Below are 18,898 nucleotides of genomic sequence, written 5' to 3'. Positions count from 1 at the left end.
GTGTACACTGTAATGATGAGAATATGAAAACAATGAGATGCCCTGTCAACTCTTCCTTTCTCATTTCACCTCTGCATTTTACTTATTGTTAACAACAGGTAAATAAAATAAAAAAATGCTTTGTCAAATATCTGTATCTCTTTTAAATTAAGTGGAAGTTTAACTGACCTTAAAAATGGTCATACATATTTTGTTAATGCATAAATTCTCTTCGTGATATATTAACTATATGGGATTAATGTTTATTGGGTCACAAGGATTTATCGACTTTAAAATGTGGTTCCCCAGAAAAAAAGTTTGGGAAACACTGCTGTAGGCAACACATGGTTTATTAATATAAGGTGTGTACATAAAGATATTTTAACATGAATGTCCATTGGGGGCTGCTGCGTAAGCTTTTTGAACTATATGTATGATAAAGACATGATAGCCTATACATTTTATGTGGATAAACTAAAGGCATATTTTGTACATGACTACACGTGTCATTATAAGGCCTAGAACATGTGTCGTTTTAACGACATAACATCTCGTTATTATGAGAAAAAGATGTCTTTTTAACGACATAACATCTCGTTATTACGAGAAAAAAAATGTTAAAACAACATATAACGTTACATCTCGTTATTAAGACATAAGATCTAGTTATTACGACATAATTGAGTGGAAAAATATGTATGTGGCAGCAATGCATCACCGTAGTGAAGCACTATTACGACATTTCGCAAAATAATGTGATCTTAAACGACAATAACGTGATGAGCTAACGTTGCTAATGGTAATTACTAATTTTTGTCCCGAAATAGTACTGTTTACTTAGTACGTTATCTTTCTTAAACTTGTAAGTAGGCTACGTTAGCAATAAAGCTGCCGATTTGACTGTTAATAAATGATTAAACATTAATCAACACTAAATTATGAATTAATCTCGCTTTATCAGAACACAAAGATAAATCATGCTATGTTTCACCAAAGCTAACTTGATTAACAGTTCATGCTCTTTAATTTCACAATCGTCTTATTAACAATAATAGTTTAAATCGTTATAAACTAAAACAGATTTTAACATAAAGAGTAGATTTGTGCTTATCATTAATCTTACCTTAAGACTCGTGATATCGTCGTTGTCAGACATCCACAGAGAAAAGGCTTCGGTCAGGTGGTAGAAGAGGGTTCAGTGTGCAGTGCTTTTTATTTATAACTTTATAGCTATTATTTTATACTTAGAATTATATCTTTTCCAATACCGTCATTGTCGTAGATCTGTGTAAACATGGTTTGAGTTTGACAAATTCATACATTATGAGGACTTCTAGCGATCAGCCAATCAGAAGCCGCGATTTCATACACACGTATTAATAATTAATGAGCAGGTGCAGTACCAAGTCCGGCCTACAGTAGCGCACTTCCGATACACACGTTATACACAAATTCAGGTTTATGTGAATTATAAAGACATGTGGAGAAATTTTGGATTTCAGCTCCCCCTAGCTATTGGAGCACTTCTACGTTGCCAGAATTATGAGGACACCGGCCATGTCCTCATAATCCTAAATGTCCTCATAATGTTGTGTGTATTCATATGAAATGTCCTCATAAATCACAAAGACCAACACACACACACACACACACACACACACACACAGGATCCGGTCTGCTCCCGTATGGATGCATATTATTTCTTCCCTCCCACCATCAGGTGCTTCTGGTACAATCGAGTCTCCCGCACATCCAGGAAGAAAACACACCGGTTTAACTCTAATGAATCGAACAGGAACACAGCTTTGAGTCGAAGCTCCTGGACACCACAGAACGCTTTCGCTCCAGTGCCATCAGGAGAATAAAGTCCTCATATTTAGAGAAAAATAAATTACAAGAATAAAGTAATAAAAAAAATAAGTCGTGATTTTTTGAGAAAAGCCAAAATAATAGGAATAAAGTAAAAAGAAAAATCTAAGATAACGAGATTAGTCATAGTAATATGAGATTACAGTGATGCGATCTAGAGAAAAGTAAAAATTAGGAGAATAAAGTGTGTGTGTGTGTGTGTGTGTGTGAGTGAGTGAGGCCATCCTTAAAAATATTTTGGTTTGCAGTAACAGCAACAAAAAAAAGAAAAAAAGGGTCGGTAGGTCTATATTTTTATATATATATAAAAATAAAATAAAATATTTTATCGGATTGCAGTCTGATTTATCAAAACGATTCCATTTACACCTGGTTACATAGGCTAAATGTGTTTTGTTTTTTTCGTATATAAATCCGATCTTCAATTCCCGCTATATGCAGATTTAATGGAGTGCACGTCACCGAAAGCAACAGTTATGAGATACATTAGGCAAGGCAAGGCAAGGCAAGGCAAGGCAAGTTTATTTATATAGCACTTTTCATACACAGTGGCAATTCAAAGTGCTTTACATAGAAGAAATTAAAATAATAAAAAGAAATAAGAATAATTAAAACAGTTTAGAAAAATAAAAAATAAAATACAGTACAGTACAAACAGTCGGACGAACATTGGCACAGTGCTCATTCAGTAAATGCATAGCTAAACAGAAGTGTTTTGAGTCTAGATTTGAAAGTGACTACAGTAGGAGCACGTCTGATCTCCTCTGGAAGCTGGTTCCAGCATAATAGCTAAAAGCGGACTCGCCATGCTTAGAGTGAACCCTTGGTATTTCTAGCTGATATGATCCTAATGATCTGAGTGATCTGTTGGGTTTATATTCAGTGAGCATATCTGCAATGTATTGAGGTCCTAGGCCATTAAATGATTTATATACCAGTAATAATACTTTAAAATCAATCCTAAATTTAACTGGGAGCCAGTGTAAAGACCTGAGGACTGGTGTGATATGTTCATATGTTCTGGTTCTGCTCAGAATCCTGGCGGCAGCGTTCTGTATGAGCTGCAACTGTCTTATGGTCTTTTTGGGAAGGCCAGTGAGGAGTCCATTACAGTAATCCACCCTGCTGGTGATGAAAGCATGCACAAGTTTCTCTAAGTCTTGTCTGGAAACAAAGCATCTAATTCTTGCAATATTTTTCAGATGATAGTATGCTGATTTAGTTATTGCTTTGACATGACTACTGAAACTAAGGTCTGACTCTAGTGTCACACCAAGATTCCTGACTTGATGTTTAGTTGTTTGACCCCTAGAGTGAAGGTATGCGTTCACCTTGAGAACTTCGTCTTTGTTTCCAAATGCAATGACTTCAGTTTTGTCTTTGTTTAACTGAAGAAAGTTTTGACACATCCAACTGTTGACTTCATCAATGCATTGGCACAGGGAGTCAATGGGGCTGTAATCGTTAGGCGATAGGGCTAAGTAGAGCTGTGTGTCGTCTGCATAGCTGTGGTAAGCAATTTGGTTCTTTCTCATTATTTGGCTCATTGGGAGCATATACAGCAGGGATAGGCAACTCCGGTCCTGGAGGGCCACTGTCCTGCAGAGTTTAGCTTCAACCCTAATTAAACACACCTGAACAAGGCAATCAGTGTTTTCAGGATTACTAGATAGATACAGACAGGTGAGTGTTTATCAGGGCTGAAGCTAAACTCTGCAGGACAGTGGCCCTCCAGGACCGGAGTTGCCTATCCCTGATATACAGGTTGAACAGGAGTGGCGCAAGAATTGAGCCTTGAGGGACTCCGCATGTCATGGATGTCCACTCAGACTTATGATCTCCTATACTCACATAATAACCTCTCCCATCTAAGTATGACCTGAACCATTTTAGGACTTTCCCAGAAAGCCCCACCCAGTTTTCCAGCCTGTCAAGAAGTATGTTATGATTGACAGTGTCAAATGCAGCACTGAGGTCGAGTAGTACCAACATTATTTTATTGATCATCAGCTAAAATTTCTGAATCAAAGCCCGCAATAAGAGAAAGCGGAAACAGCCCTGGTAAGATCATTTCGTTTCTTTACATTTAATGAAGATGATTGTGTGTTCACTTTCACTTTGATTTGCGATAGCACGTTGATGCTCAGCTTCTCATCTGCGGCGATGCGTGTTGCAGTAGCGTCGTCATATCTGACTAAAACATGACATATAGCCTATAACACGCTCTCACATGTTTATTTTTTAATAAACCATATTCAACAACATATAAAAATGAAGTAATCTTTAGAGTAAAGCCGCAGCCATCATTACCAAGCGCGAACCATTGACAGTGAATGAAACGAAGCGAACTACAGGCCGTAGTGTGACATGCGTAAACCAATGGTGTAAACATAATCATAGATGACGCGCCACAGGTTTTTATTTAAAAGAAAGAACGAAGCTTATGTTTGTATGTAGGTCTAGGCAATTTATATTCACAATACTTAATAACTAATATTATTTAATTGCATTTGTATTAGTTGTTTGAAGAGTTTAAAAAAAATCGGTCGGTCTTAACGCATTTTACAACTGGCAAGTCGGTGGGACTAAAAGGGAAAAAAATAAAAATAATTGGGTCGGTACTAAATTGACAGGGTCGGTCGGGTTACGGCAAACAAGAATATTTTTAAGGATGGCCTGAGTGAGTGTGTGTGTGTGTGTGTGTGTGTGTGAGTGAGAGTGCGTGTGTGTTTGTGTGTAAATTATAATATTTTATGTCAAAATTACAAGAAAAAAATATATACAAAATCTGAGAAAAATTAAATAAAATAGAAAATCAAAATCAAAATGTTTTGAGTAAAAAGTAAAAAAATTGAGAATAAAGTTTAAAAAAAATATTTTTGTTGTTGAGAAAAGCCAAACTAATAACAATAAAGTAATCGTAATTTTATTAAAGTCATAATATTTTAAGAATAAAGTAAAAAAATCTCAGATAATGAGAACAAAGTCAAAGCAATATTAGATTATATTCATAATATTTTGAGAAAAGTCAAAATTAGGAGAAAAGTTTTTAAAAATGCACTTTTATTAGGACTCTAGGACTCTGCACTGCACTGACATTTTTCTTGTAATATTTTTTTATGTGGCACTAAAACAAGTTTGTTTCCTGAAATGATACCGATCCATCTGATTCACTAGATCATGTTTTCAACAACATTTGTGTATTATTGTTGAATATTATTACATAAACTCTCTCAATGCGAGCACATGATTTCTTCTCTTTTATTTCTTGTATGCCTCCAGTTTACATTCCTGAGGAGAGGCAAGTCCAGACCGGCCGCCCTGAGCTCGACCACAGCTCTGACGTCACGCTCGAAGCAGCGCTGGGACTGTTTACTTTATTAATGTTCGATTGTTATTGACAATCAAATGTGTCAAACGTGTCTCCACATGAGGACACACACACCTCGCTTATTACCAGCCTGAAGCTAACAAGCATTACGTAACAGGCCAGGTGTGTGTGATGAACTTCTGCAGGTTACAGTGAGAATGACGTCAGGCCGCTGTGTGATGAGAGAGTGACAGTGTGTGTGTGTGTGTTTGTGTGTGTGTGTGTGTGTGTGTGTGTGTGTGAGAGAGAGGTGAGTGAGTGTGTGAGAGAGGTGAGTGAGTGTAGGGGTGTAAATCGGAGCCTTCATGACGATTCGATACGATACCGATTTCTTAAGCCAACGATTCGATTATTTTCGATACTTCAGAATTCCCCGCGATACGATTCGATACGATACGATTCAATACTAGATATTTTTACATGATATCTATTAAGTTTCAAATAAATCAACAAAAATAATAAATAATTTGCCTTTTATTGAGAATACAGAATACAATTGCATGTCACAAAGAAATTGTTTTTCCACCTCCAGGAATGAGACGAGTGTTGTTCATTATGTCGCCTTGTTGAGGTAAATGTAGTTTTCCTTGCTTTACCGCGGTCTTAAAGTAAAAAGATGACTGTGGAAAATAGTAGAATTAAATTAAATACACTTATTTAATTAAACGCATATATGGTGAAATTACTACATTTTCATGTCAATCTGTGTTCATTTTGACCACGAAACATGCGCTGTCACTTTAATTCAGCGCGTGCAGCACAGCAGAGATAGACTCGGTGCGGGAACGATCTCTGCACTGCTGTAGCCTGTATACGCACCGCACCTGGACCGGATCTCTGCACTGCTGTAGCCTGTATACGCACCGCACCTGGACCGGATCTCTGCACTGCTGTAGCCTGTATACGCACCGCACCTGGACCGGATCTCTGCACTGCTGTAGCCTGTATACGCACCGCACCTGGACCGGATCTCTGCACTGCTGTAGCCTGTATACGCACCGCACCTGGACCGGATCTCTGCACTGCTGTAGCCTGTATACGCACCGCACCTGGACCGGATCTCTGCACTGCTGTAGCCTGTATACGCACCGCACCTGGAACGGATCTCTGCACTGCTGTAGCCTGTATACGCACCGCACCTGGACCGGATCTCTGCACTGCTGTAGCCTGTATACGCACCGCACCTGGACCGGATCTCTGCACTGCTGTAGCCTGTATACGCACCGCACCTGGACCGGATCTCTGCACTGCTGTAGCCTGTATACGCACCGCACCTGGACCGGATCTCTGCACTGCTGTAGCCTGTATACGCACCGCACCTGGACCGGATCTCTGCACTGCTGTAGCCTGTATACGCACCGCACCTGGACCGGATCTCTGCACTGCTGTAGCCTGTATACGCACCGCACCTGGACCGGATCTCTGCACTGCTGTAGCCTGTATACGCACCGCACCTGGACCGGATCTCTGCACTGCTGTAGCCTGTATACGCACCGCACCTGGAACGGATCGACGGACCGCAACCGCATGCAGTGTGAAAGCTCTGACCTGTTAACATGGGTACGGAAAAAATACGCACCGCATACGCACTGCATGAGTATGTGTGAAACGGGCGTTACAATAAAGTGCAATCAGACAAACGGCAACATCTCTTACCACTGCTCCATCTGATTTCCTGAAGCCAAAATACTTCCACACCCATGACTTGACGCCGACTGGAGTGTGTAACATTTCACTTTCATTGCCAGCTCGCTCTGACGGTTCCATCGCTCTTGAAAGTCAGACTCAACAATGTGTGTGAACATGAAACGCAAATAACGCGTGTGAAGCGGTGTGAAGCAGCTTAGGAGGTTGTACGCATATGTCGGAGCGGATGCTGAAAATAGACAGGCGGCAAAATAAACACATTAATCAATACTCTTGCGGACGCATCGAATCGTCGGCTGTATAATCAATGCATCGATACGAATCGATTAATATTTACACCCCTAAGTGAGTGTGTGAGAGAGGTGAGAAAGTGATAGAGTGAGTGAGAGAGTGAGAGAGTCAGTGAACGAGTGAGTGTGCGAGAGAGTGAGTGAGTGAGAGAGTGAGAGAGTGAGAGAGTCAGTGAACGAGTGAGTGTGCGAGAGAGTGAGTGAGTGAGTGAGTGCGAGAGAGTGAGTGAGTGAGTGAGTGCGAGAGAGTGAGAGTCAGTGAACGAGTGAGTGTGCGAGAGGGTGAGTGAGCGAGTGAGTGCGAGAGAGTGAGTGAGTGAGTGAGTGAGAGAGTGAGAGAGTCAGTGAACGAGTGAGTGCGAGAGAGTGAGTGAGTGAGTGAGTGAGAGAGTGAGAGAGTCAGTGAGCGAGTGAGTGTGCGAGAGGGTGAGTGAGTGAGTGCGAGAGAGTGAGTGAGTGAGTGAGTGAACGAGTGAGTGAGTGCGAGAGAGTGAGTGAGTGAGTGCGAGAGAGTGAGTGAGTGAGTGAGTGAGTGAGTGAGAGAGTGAGAGAGTGAGAGAGTCAGTGAACGAGTGAGTGTGCGAGAGAGTGAGTGAGTAGGGCTGGGGCGGTTACCACATTACCGCGGTCACATGACGCCTACCGCGGGTCTGAGCTCGTCACCGCCATCACCGAAAAAAAAAAAGGAAAAAAAAGCATTGGCCTGCACATGTGTGCACATTGTGTCTAATGACATGGATTGTGTCTAATGACATTGTGTCTTACATAAGTTTTGTTTAGAAAACCTTGAATCCATCAAAAGATGGAGCACATCCGACCTTTCGCGAGTTGGGGAGCGCAATGTTCCATGACACATAATAACATTCCATTCGTATTGACTATTAGGCCTATATGCGAGAGTACCTACAGACATCCCAAGTCTCCCAGAAGTTCCGGGAGTCTCCCGCATATTAATAGCGGCTCCATGATGCCCGCAAATTAGTTAAAATCTCCCGGAATCTAGAGCGAGCGAGCAAGAGTGGACAGAGACTGTGTTCCAAACCGTGTAGCGCGCGCACGGCAGAGAGGGAGAGGGAGCGAGAGAGAGCATCCTGATTGGCCCGTTTCGGTAAGTCAACCAATCAGTTGTCAGTGTGGGTGGGCTTTTATCTCTTCTTCTCTGACTGCGCGCGCGCCTCCCCAAGTGGACGAGGCATTTATGCTTGACGCGCTCGCCGTATACTATTCTTTGAAACGACAGCGGGCGACTCGTCCTCTAAACCATCAGGAATCAGCAGTGAGAAGAAGTAATAAGGTACACTCGTGAATGTTTATTTTAGAACAACACTTTAGTACACCAAACTACAAAAGAATCGTGTAAGCAGTAAACCTTGAGATTATTAGGCTACCTGTGACATTAGAAACGTAACCTACAACTTAATTAACGTTATCTTACATACAACATTTTCATTTAGTTTTGTGAACATTTTTATAAAACATGGCTTTTTATTTGTATTTAAAGGGCTTATGTCTACTATTGTAGGATTATTTTGTTTATTTAAGCAACTAATTTAGACGCAAGAACTGGGTGCGGGTGATGTGGGGGGGGGGGGTGATTTAAAGCGGTTTACCGCGGGAATTTCTTGCTTTTCAACCGCGGTAAGAAAAAATCCATACCGTCCCAGCCCTATGAGTGAGTGAGTGAGTGAGTGAGTGAGTGAGTGAGAGAGCGAGAGCGAGAGCGAGAGCGAGAGCGAGAGAGAGAGAGAGAGAGAGAGAGAGAGTCTTCAAATAAAAGCAGTCTTGATGAGCGTGAGGGACTTTGGTAACAGTTTACAATAAGTCTCATTTGTTAACATTAGCAAATGTATTAACAAACATGAACTAACAATGAACAATATATTTTTACAGCATTTATTAACCTTTGCTAATGTTAGTTAATGCAAATTCAAAGATGAGCTTGACTGTCGTGAAAAATGTCACAATGCAAAAAATGATGATAAAAATATCTTAACTTTAATTTTCATTATTAAAAATGAAACTTATTTTTCTTGTATTGATGGGTGTGTGAAATATGTCAAGTTCCCGTCTCTGTGTGCAAACAGCAGCTAAGAGGAGACATGCATGTTTTACAGGTTTCTGCATATTTAATTACAGTATTTCTGTTTGGTTTTCACACGTCAAAAAGCAACATCAGTGTTTAATGAAAACTGCAGCCAAAGCCACAGGATCTGGGCGTTTCACAGCGGGCCAGAAACAGTTTTACTGCTGTCCTTATCCTGCATTATAGTCCTAATAAAATGACTATATCCTGCATAATTCCCTCGATAACGATGTTGTCGAGCAGATCAGATGCGTGTCGGGCTGAGATGAAAACTTTATCATGTTAAGACGGTTCATTCACATCCAACATGTCCTGTAAACAGCACATCAACTACAGCTTAAATTAACATTATGAACATTATTTTGTGTATTTGGTTTAATGCAATGTGTTGTTTACGCGGTTTTAGGTGTATAAAAGTCATTATTGTTGCTCCTCTATGCCCCGCCTTTCTGAAACTTTACAAAGCTCATCGTTCTGAAAAGCGCGGTGTGCTCTGATTGGCCAGTGATCTAGTGCATTGTGATTGGCCCAAAAACCTTAAGCATGTGACGGAAATGCCACGCCCCTTACCACATCTGGAACATCAGCTCCCAAAGCAATAATGACAGGTGATGATGGCGGTTCTACCTTATCGATTCCAGTCCGTATCTGATCCGGAAAATGCAGATGACCGAAGCTGATCGACTAACTTAGCCAGCGCGACTGGGCCAGACCGTATCAGAAGGTTGTATTTCACTGGGGACATAATTACTGATTATAATGACTTATACTGTCTTTTTACGCGTCATGGGTGTGAGAACATTAAACCATGTCTGCATTTGTGATCGCAGAAACGACAAGCAAGCGCTACTCTATACTGCTGAAAACTCACATTTGTAAATATGCAGATCTTATACATGCACAAACCGCTACATAACACACTAACGACAAGGAAAACAAGATATCGCATCATATGACCCCTGTAACTGTCCACTTAAAACTACTAAAAATCATTTGACAGCAGGTGAAAATCTGCTCACACTCTCCTCAACACACATGACTTGAGGAATCATTCATTGAACAACTTTAATATACTCAAGCATTGATTAGAACTAGATTTGGAGGGATGGATGGATGGATGGATGGAGGGATGATGGATGGAAGGATGGATGGAGGGATGGATGGATGGAGGGATGGATGGATGGAGGGATGGATGGAGAGATGGATGTAGGGATGGAGGGAGGGATGGAGGGATGGATGGAGGGAGGGAGGGATGGATGGAGGGATGGAGGGATGGATGGAGGGAGGGATGGAGGGATGGATGGATGGATGGATGGAGGGATGGATGGATGGATGGATGGAGGGAGGGATGGATGGATGGAGGGAGGGATGGATGGAGGGAGGGATGGATGGATGGAGGGATGGATGGATGGAGGGATGGATGGAGGGATGGAATGAGGGATGGATGGATGGAGGGATGGAGGGATGGATGGATGATTCGACTGAATCCTTTACATAAACACCTGATCTAATGCCGGGGTTCAGACTACACAATATTTGTGTCTGTTATGATAATCACTGTCAGATCATGTAATTTTGACTCCTAAATTCTTGTTATGAACTCGTTACATGCGTGATGTCATCAAGAAGGCGGAACTAGCGACTGACTTCCAGAAACAACAGCGTAAACAAATAGTGGTTTAACCAGACTAATGCTAATTCGAGCACTCGCGGGTTCCTGAAGCGCCATCGTTCGCCAGCGCTCATCTCTTTTCACTCTGTCGTGGTCGTTCCTCGAGGAAACATCATAAAGGCAGGAATATTGTTCAAATATGATAATAATAATAATGAACCCGGCATGGCATAACACAGCGGTTCAAACTGTTGTGCTTGAAGCTTTAGCAAGAGAAGCTTGGCGTGTGCCAGTAACTATATATAGTAATAGTTTTGTCAAGATAACTTGAGATCACAAAAGCAAGACTGAAACATAATAACAGACGTTCCATTATCCGTTTCCAGAAACCTCCATCCTTCTCTCAACAAAACCCACACACAGCTTTGTAATTCCCAGAGACACTTCAGTTAATTGGCTCGTGCTCGTTTACGATGCGGCTCACAATAATGCACGATCCATTATCAATAATCAGAGAAGCTCTGAGATGAGGACGTTTATTCTTCATTCAGCTCCTGCTTTTCAAACTCTCATTCTCTGTTTCTGAGGAACTCATGAAGACGGCTGTGACTGAACACTTGATGCCTGTGCACAAACAAACGTCTGACGGAGAGACAAATATAGCATGTAAATGTCACAGAACATTGAGGAACTCTATGATGCATGTCTGAAACACACAGACAGAAGTGAGGATGTCGAGAGACGGGAATGAAGAACCGCTCAAACACCATCAGCTGATCGGACTGATCATCAAAAGGTTATTATTCAACTGTGTCTGGGTTAGAGAAGAACAGCTCAGAGAGTTCTGGATCAGAGAGTTCTAAGAGTTCTGGATCAGAGAGTTCTGGATCAGAGAGTTCTGGATCAGAGAGTTCTAAGAGTTCTGGATCAGAGAGTTCTGGATCAGAGAGTTCTAAGAGTTCTGGATCAGAGAGTTCTGGATCAGAGAGTTCTGGATCAGAGAGTTCTAAGAGTTCTGGATCAGAGAGTTCTGGATCAGAGAGTTCTGGATCAGAGAGTTCTAGAGAGTTCTGGATTAGAGAGTTCTAGATCAGAGAGTTCTGGATCAGAGAGTTCTAGATCAGAGAGTTCTGGATTAGAGAGTTCTAGATCAGAGAGTTCTGGATTAGAGAGTTCTAGATCAGAGAGTTCTGGATCAGAGAGTTCTAGAGAGTTCTGGATCAGAGAGTTCTGGATCAGAGAGTTCTGGATCAGAGAGTTCTAGAGAGTTCTGGATTAGAGAGTTCTAGATCAGAGAGTTCTAGATCAGAGAGTTCTGGATTAGAGAGTTCTAGATCAGAGAGTTCTAGATCAGAGAGTTCTGGATCAGAGAGTTCTGGATCAGAGAGTTCTAGAGAGTTCTGGATCAGAGAGTTCTGGATCAGAGCTGCTGTTGTTTCTTCATTTCCCACTGATATCTGCAGCACTCTTGACTCTGTTCTGCTATTATTATCCAGCAGAGTCAGGCCTCAAATACACACAGCCATTGGGGACACTTACAATCATAGAAACATAACATCCATCCATCCATCCTTCTATATCTCTCTCCATTCATCCATCTCTCTTCCCATCCATCCTTCTATATCTCTCTCCATCCATCCATCCTTCTATCTCTCTCTCCATTCATCCATCCTTCTATATCTCTCTCCATTCATCCATCCTTCTATATCTCTCTCCATCCATCCATCTCTCTTCTCATCCATCCTTCTATCTCTCTCTCCATTCATCCATCCTTCTATATCTCTCTCCATTCATCCATCCATCCTTCCTTCTATATCTCTCTCCATCCATCCATCTCTCTTCCTATCCATCCTTCTATATCTCTCTCCATCCATCCATCTCTCTATCTCTCTTCCCATCCATCCTTCTATATCTCTCTCCATCCATCCATCTCTCTTCCCATCCATCCTTCTATATCTCTCTCCATCCATCCATCTCTCTTCCCATCCATCCTTCTATATCTCTCTCCATTCATCCATCCTTCTATATCTCTCTCCATTCATCCATCCATCCATCCTTCTATATCTCTCCATTCATTCATCCATCTCTCTTCCCATCCATCCTTCTATATCTCTCTCCATTCATCCATCCATCTCTCATCCATCCATCCTTCTATATCTCTCTCCATTCATTCATCCATCCCTCTCTCATCCATCCATCCATCCTTCTATATCTCTCTCCATTCATCCATCCATCCTTCTATATCTCTCTCCATTCATTCATCCACCTCTCTTCCCATCCATCTATCCATCCATCCTTCCTTCTATATCTCTCCATTCATCCATCTATCCATCCATCCATCCATCCATCCTTCCTTCCTTCTATATCTCTCTCCATTCTTCCATCTCTCTTCCTATCCATCCATCCATCCATCCTTCTATATCTCTCTCCATTCATTCATTCATCCACCTCTCTTCCCATCCATCTATCCATCCATCCTTCCTTCTATATCTCTCTCCATTCATCCATCTATCCATCTATCCATCCATCCATCCTTCCTTCCTTCTATATCTCTCTCCATTCTTCCATCTCTCTTCCTATCCATCTATCCATCCTTCTATATCTCTCTCCATTCATCCATCCATCCATCCATCCATCCGTATCTCTCTTCATCTATCCATCCATCCTCTGTATTCACTAAGACACTCGACTCATTACTTGTTTGGCTAAATCTCACAAAATTGTGTCAAAAACAGAAATTATAAGAAATTACAAGAAATTATCATTCCACTTAAAGACAATGAATTATAATATTACACTGTAAAAATAAATTGTCAAAGTTGTAAATAAAATGTTTTTCCAATAAAGTTCAAAATTTATGTTAATTCAACATCTTACTTGCCATTTGTTTGTAAACTTTCCCAACAATTTGAGTGAAAATTAATTTTATACCCAATTTAGAACCATTAAAATGCTTCACATTGACAGAATTTCAGAATAATTCAGTTTTATATCAAATTACTATAATAAATTGAATTATTATATATTATTTAAATCAACTTTAATTTAATGTACTAATTTTCCCAGAAAACTTATTAGTAAATTAGTAAATAATGATATAGTATTGAAAGTTTAGTGTTTTACTGCCTTTCTTTATACACATCTAGCCAAAAAACAAAGTCAATGAATTACAGTATTTTATTTGTAATGTAGTAATAATATTGAGCAATATTAACGATCTGACTAATGTATGAGAACTGAGCTGGATGATGACATCATTTTCTGCAGAACTGCTTTACAGATGAAAGAAACTCATTTAATAATTGATGATCTTTACAGCGGAAGTGAATCAACACTGAACTGACTTCAGCTGAACAACAGACCAAACACATCATTTTCCTTTTATCACTGTAAAGATGCTCTGAAACACCTGTACTGTAATAAAGCGCTGCAGAAATAAAGCTGACTTGACTAGTAAAAAAGACTAGACTAGACTGAACGAATCAGCCGTTTGAACGAATCGTTTGAGTCAAAGATTCAATGACTCATTCATAAACAACAGCCTCATTTCTGAACGAATCAGCCGTTTTAACGAATCGTTTGAGTCAAAGATTCAATGACTCATTCATAAACAACAACCTCATTCCTGAACGAATCAGCCGTTTGAACGAATCGTTTGAGTCAAAGATTCAATGACTCATTCATAAACAACAACCTCATTCCTGAACGAATCAGCCGTTTGAACGAATCGTTTGAATAAATGACTCAATGACTCGCTCATTAAGACGGTCACCTGCCGCCACCACCTTTCGTGTTTAAAAGTATAATTCTTTCCAACATTTCTTATTTGTATATTCAAAAAATATTTCAAACAATCTTATAACACTATTTAATGCAGTTGTAATTTTTCAGTGTAAATTATTTAATTGTATAGGTAAGCCTTATAGTGTCTTATTATTCTAATTTAATTTATTGATCAAATTTAAGAATTTAAAATGAAAGCTGAAGCATATATTTAAAAACGATTAGGGGAGAAAATGCCCTTTATAAAGGTTAAATATAATAAGTATGCAGATTTAAATGTCAAAGCTGTCTGAGCACTGATGAGAATATTGCTTTAGAATAAAAAAAATCATATTTTCTTCAGGACAAGCTAATGACCGATTTACTTGTCCAAATGTCGATCCCTGAATATAGTATTATGTATTAAAAGTAACATCTGCACAATTTAAAGTCTTAATGGTCCTAAAACAGGCCTCTCTTTATGCTATTATTATTATTATTGATATAATTAATATTTTCTCTTGTGATTGTGGGGTGAAATATGGCATGTTTTTGTGGGATTCACCCACGCTCTGATGAGCTCACACTCGAGATCACGATTCTGAACAGACAACTAAACAAAATAACACGCAATTTACTAGAAGTTCTGACAAAAAGTTAATTGCTGCAGTTTATTTAATATGTTTATTCAATCTGAATTAATTATTTTAAACAAAAAATGGTTTGAATGAACAATTCAATGACTAACTCAAATTAATAATTGACTTGTTTCATTGATGAATCAGCGTTTTTGAACAAATCTCTTGAATGATTGATTCAATGACAAATACAGTTTTTACAGTCACTTGTCGCCACCTACTGGTGTAACGATGTAATCGACACAATCTTTATTTGAAGCATCAAGTTACTTTCAAAAAAGGGATGCTCTATTTCCATCGATTCCGTAGACATCAGTGTTTATATCCGAACTACAAACATTTATCCCAGTACTTCTGCCAATGCAGATCCGAATGTTCCCGTGTGATTTTGTCCAAGGTTTAATAGACACGGGCGGATCGTTGTCATTAAGGAATCACGTGGGTGTTTGAATTGAGATCGCGATCTTCTAACGATTAATCGTGCAGCTGATGTCCATAAAGAGAAGTCATTGATGTCCATTAGCTCCCATCCGGCAAGCTTTATACGTCTCGCCTCTTCCCAGAAGCACTTCGACAACAAACACCTGAGGAAAACGACTACGGTAGACGGATTTACCCGCTTCACAACAGCGCTGGCATTACCCAGAAACTATTAATCATCCATTTTGGGAATGTCCCAAGACCTGAATATTTTGGAAGGAACTCAGTAATTACTTACAAAGAAAAGCAACGATTCCGGTTAACTTTGAAGAAGTTGATGTTGTGCCAAAATGTTTTTCATCTGATGGTGGTAAAAATCTTTAGTTTATATTTGATTGATTATACTTGCCCGTTACTACAGTCAAATGGAATGAAAAAATGCCAAATTTTTAACAATTTAAAATTGATATTAAAATATAGAAACGATATCCAAATGTAAAAACTTAAAAGCAAGGAAAACTACACAGCTGTTTAATAGGTACAAGTTTTTTCTATAAAATGCCTTTTTCTTTTTTTCTCTTTCTTTCTTTCTTTCTTTCTTTTTTCCCTTTTGTTTCCCACAGACATGTATGGTTATATGTACTCTTGTATATGAATATGTTTTGTTCTTATTAAAATGCAACAAGAACAAAATAATACTAATAAATAAATAAGCCGTCCAGCCCTAAACACCTCATCTTGTGATTGCTGACAAAGGCCTCATTTACTTCATTCATGCAATTTGGAAAATCCTCGTATTTGCGGATTGTGCTGCACAAAAGGCCCATTCAGAGACGAGACGTCTGAACATGTTCAATATTTAGGTGTAATTGCGCATGCAGGCTCTATAAGCGGCGTGCTGGTTTTGGCTCACATGTAAAACAAGTAACGGATAAACAGTGATATTCATAAGACAGCAGTTCAGCAGTCGTGACAGGCCAGCTATTTATAACTCTGAGGATAGTAAGGAAAAGTTCCTCTTCACATGCAAAAGAAAACAGTTACGAGCTCTTGGCCATCAAATAAACAGATCTGGAATAACTACAGCTAAACCTGGAGAATTACAGCACAAGACCTGATACGTGTATTTAAGAGCATTAAACTCTTTCTAAAACATCTTTTAAATGTTTGAACATCTTCAACGTGAAAAGTGAATGACCGATTTACTAGTCCAAAGGAGAAGGACAAGCACATGAAAAGGCTTAATGTCGAGCTTTGTATATATATATATAAATATGACATCAGAAAACTCAAAAATGTTTGGGTCAAATATGGACAAACCCAACCGTTGGGCTTAAAAATATATTTTAAAAAAATTAAACCAACCATTGGGTTTGTCAATATTTGGCCTAAACATGGGTTGAAAACAACCCAACATTTTTTCAACATCCAGTTTATTCTCTGACATTTAAGCTGACCGGTAGCCTAATGCTATCTAGAAACCCGTCTCTAATAACTTTACTATTGTGTATTCAGAGGAGCTAATTTGCCTAATCCTCAACTCACCCTGATCTACCACAAGTTTACATAATAATTTCCATAGTGAAATAACAGGTGAGATTTCTATGAAAACCACAGAGTCAGGAGTTCATAGTTGAGAAGGACAGCAGTTAGCCGTAGTAAACAACACTTAAGAGTAAATGTACATCTGATGGTGATGGTCACGGTGGTGCACGATGGATCAGGCGTACAACAGCATCTCTGCTTGATATCTGATCGATCCAGTGTGAGATTACACTAATAAACATTATGCAACAATCTCTATTAAAGGGAAAGTTCACACAAAAGTGAAAATGAATTCTGTCAACATTTACTCACTCAGCAGAAGAAAGAAATTCATACATGTTTGGAACAACTTGAGGGTGAGAAAATGATGACAATTTTCACTTTAGGGTGAACTATCCCTTTAATCAAGGCACCTTTTGGCCCATTTATTTACATGATGAGAGAGAGAGAGAGAGAGAGAGAAGGAGAGAGAGAGACACTACTAACTTTATAAAGTATATGCTGAGGTAAAAATTAAGTGGTTGTGTTTTTTTTATTTATAACACATGATATAGTTAAGTACCACAACAAGACCATGGGAGCCGTTTTGCTGAATATTATCACGATTGCACATTACATTGATTTCATAGTTCAATAAACAAGTACTTAATATTAAGTTACTTACATTTTAGACGGAATATTGACTGTTCTTGTTCTATTTCACCACCGAAAATAGTTCCAATCAAAGATTAACGCAGATCGAATCGGTTGAATGAATGATTCAATTACCCAAAAATGATTCAAAGTGACTCGGCGCCACTTACTGGAGTTTAGTTTCATGTAAAAGTATAATTTAATTTTTTCCCAACATTTCTTGCTTGTATATTCAAAATACAAACAAGTATTGTTTTTTTAACATTTTAAAAAACTTTTTAAAAAAATCTCATAACATTATATATTGCGATTTTAACAGCCCTAGAGCGTCTTATTATAATTGAATTTATCGATCAAATGTCAGACTTTGACATGAACGATAACAACGACTACATAAACCAACTGGCCTTTATAAAGGTAAATAACGCCCTGGGGTAAATATTTAAAAAAATGCAGATTTAAGCATGTAAAATTGTAAATGCTGATAAGCACACTGATGAAAATATTCCTTCAGAAGAAATTATTTACACCACCAAAAATATTTTTTTTCCCGGAAAGTAACTTTTTTAGGAGAAGAACAAGCACATAATTTGATTAACGTATATAACATATATAATGACATCAGAAAAATCAAGCACTCTAAAAAATGTTGGGTTGTTTCAACCCATGTTTGGGTCAAATATGGACGAACCCAACCGTTGGGTTTACATTTTTAAATTTTAAAACTTAAACCAACCGTTGGGTTTAAACTGTCATTTAAAAAAAAAAGTTAACCAACGGTTGGGTTTGTCCATATTTGACCCTAACATGGGTTGAAACAACCCAACATTTTTCCAACATCCAATTTATTCTCTGACAGTTATGTTGACAGTTATGTTTTCTAGCAATCTGTCTAAACAACCAATATAGGCATATGCCCTCTGTAAACCGCTGTCAATCAACCCTTCAATCAATAACACTGATCAATACAGCATTAGAAACTAAAAACTCTGAGTGGAAACCGAAAGGTTGCGGGTTCGAACGTCATTAGCGTTCATTCATAAACTATCG

The 18,898-nt window shown here is 39.1% G+C and overlaps 1 protein-coding gene across 1 annotated transcript in view; it reads right to left on the bottom strand.

The window, feature by feature from the left end:
* The window catches only part of inpp5a (inositol polyphosphate-5-phosphatase A), a 206,984-nt gene that overhangs the window by 187,452 nt on the left and 634 nt on the right, over window positions 1-18,898 (bottom strand). The window lies entirely within an intron of this gene.

Source organism: Abramis brama, assembly GCF_963993115.1.
Source record: "Abramis brama genome assembly, chromosome: 19".
Lineage (NCBI taxonomy): Eukaryota > Metazoa > Chordata > Actinopteri > Cypriniformes > Leuciscidae > Abramis > Abramis brama.
Note: the sequence above shows the minus strand (reverse complement) of the source record. Positions and strands in the feature narration are given on the sequence as shown.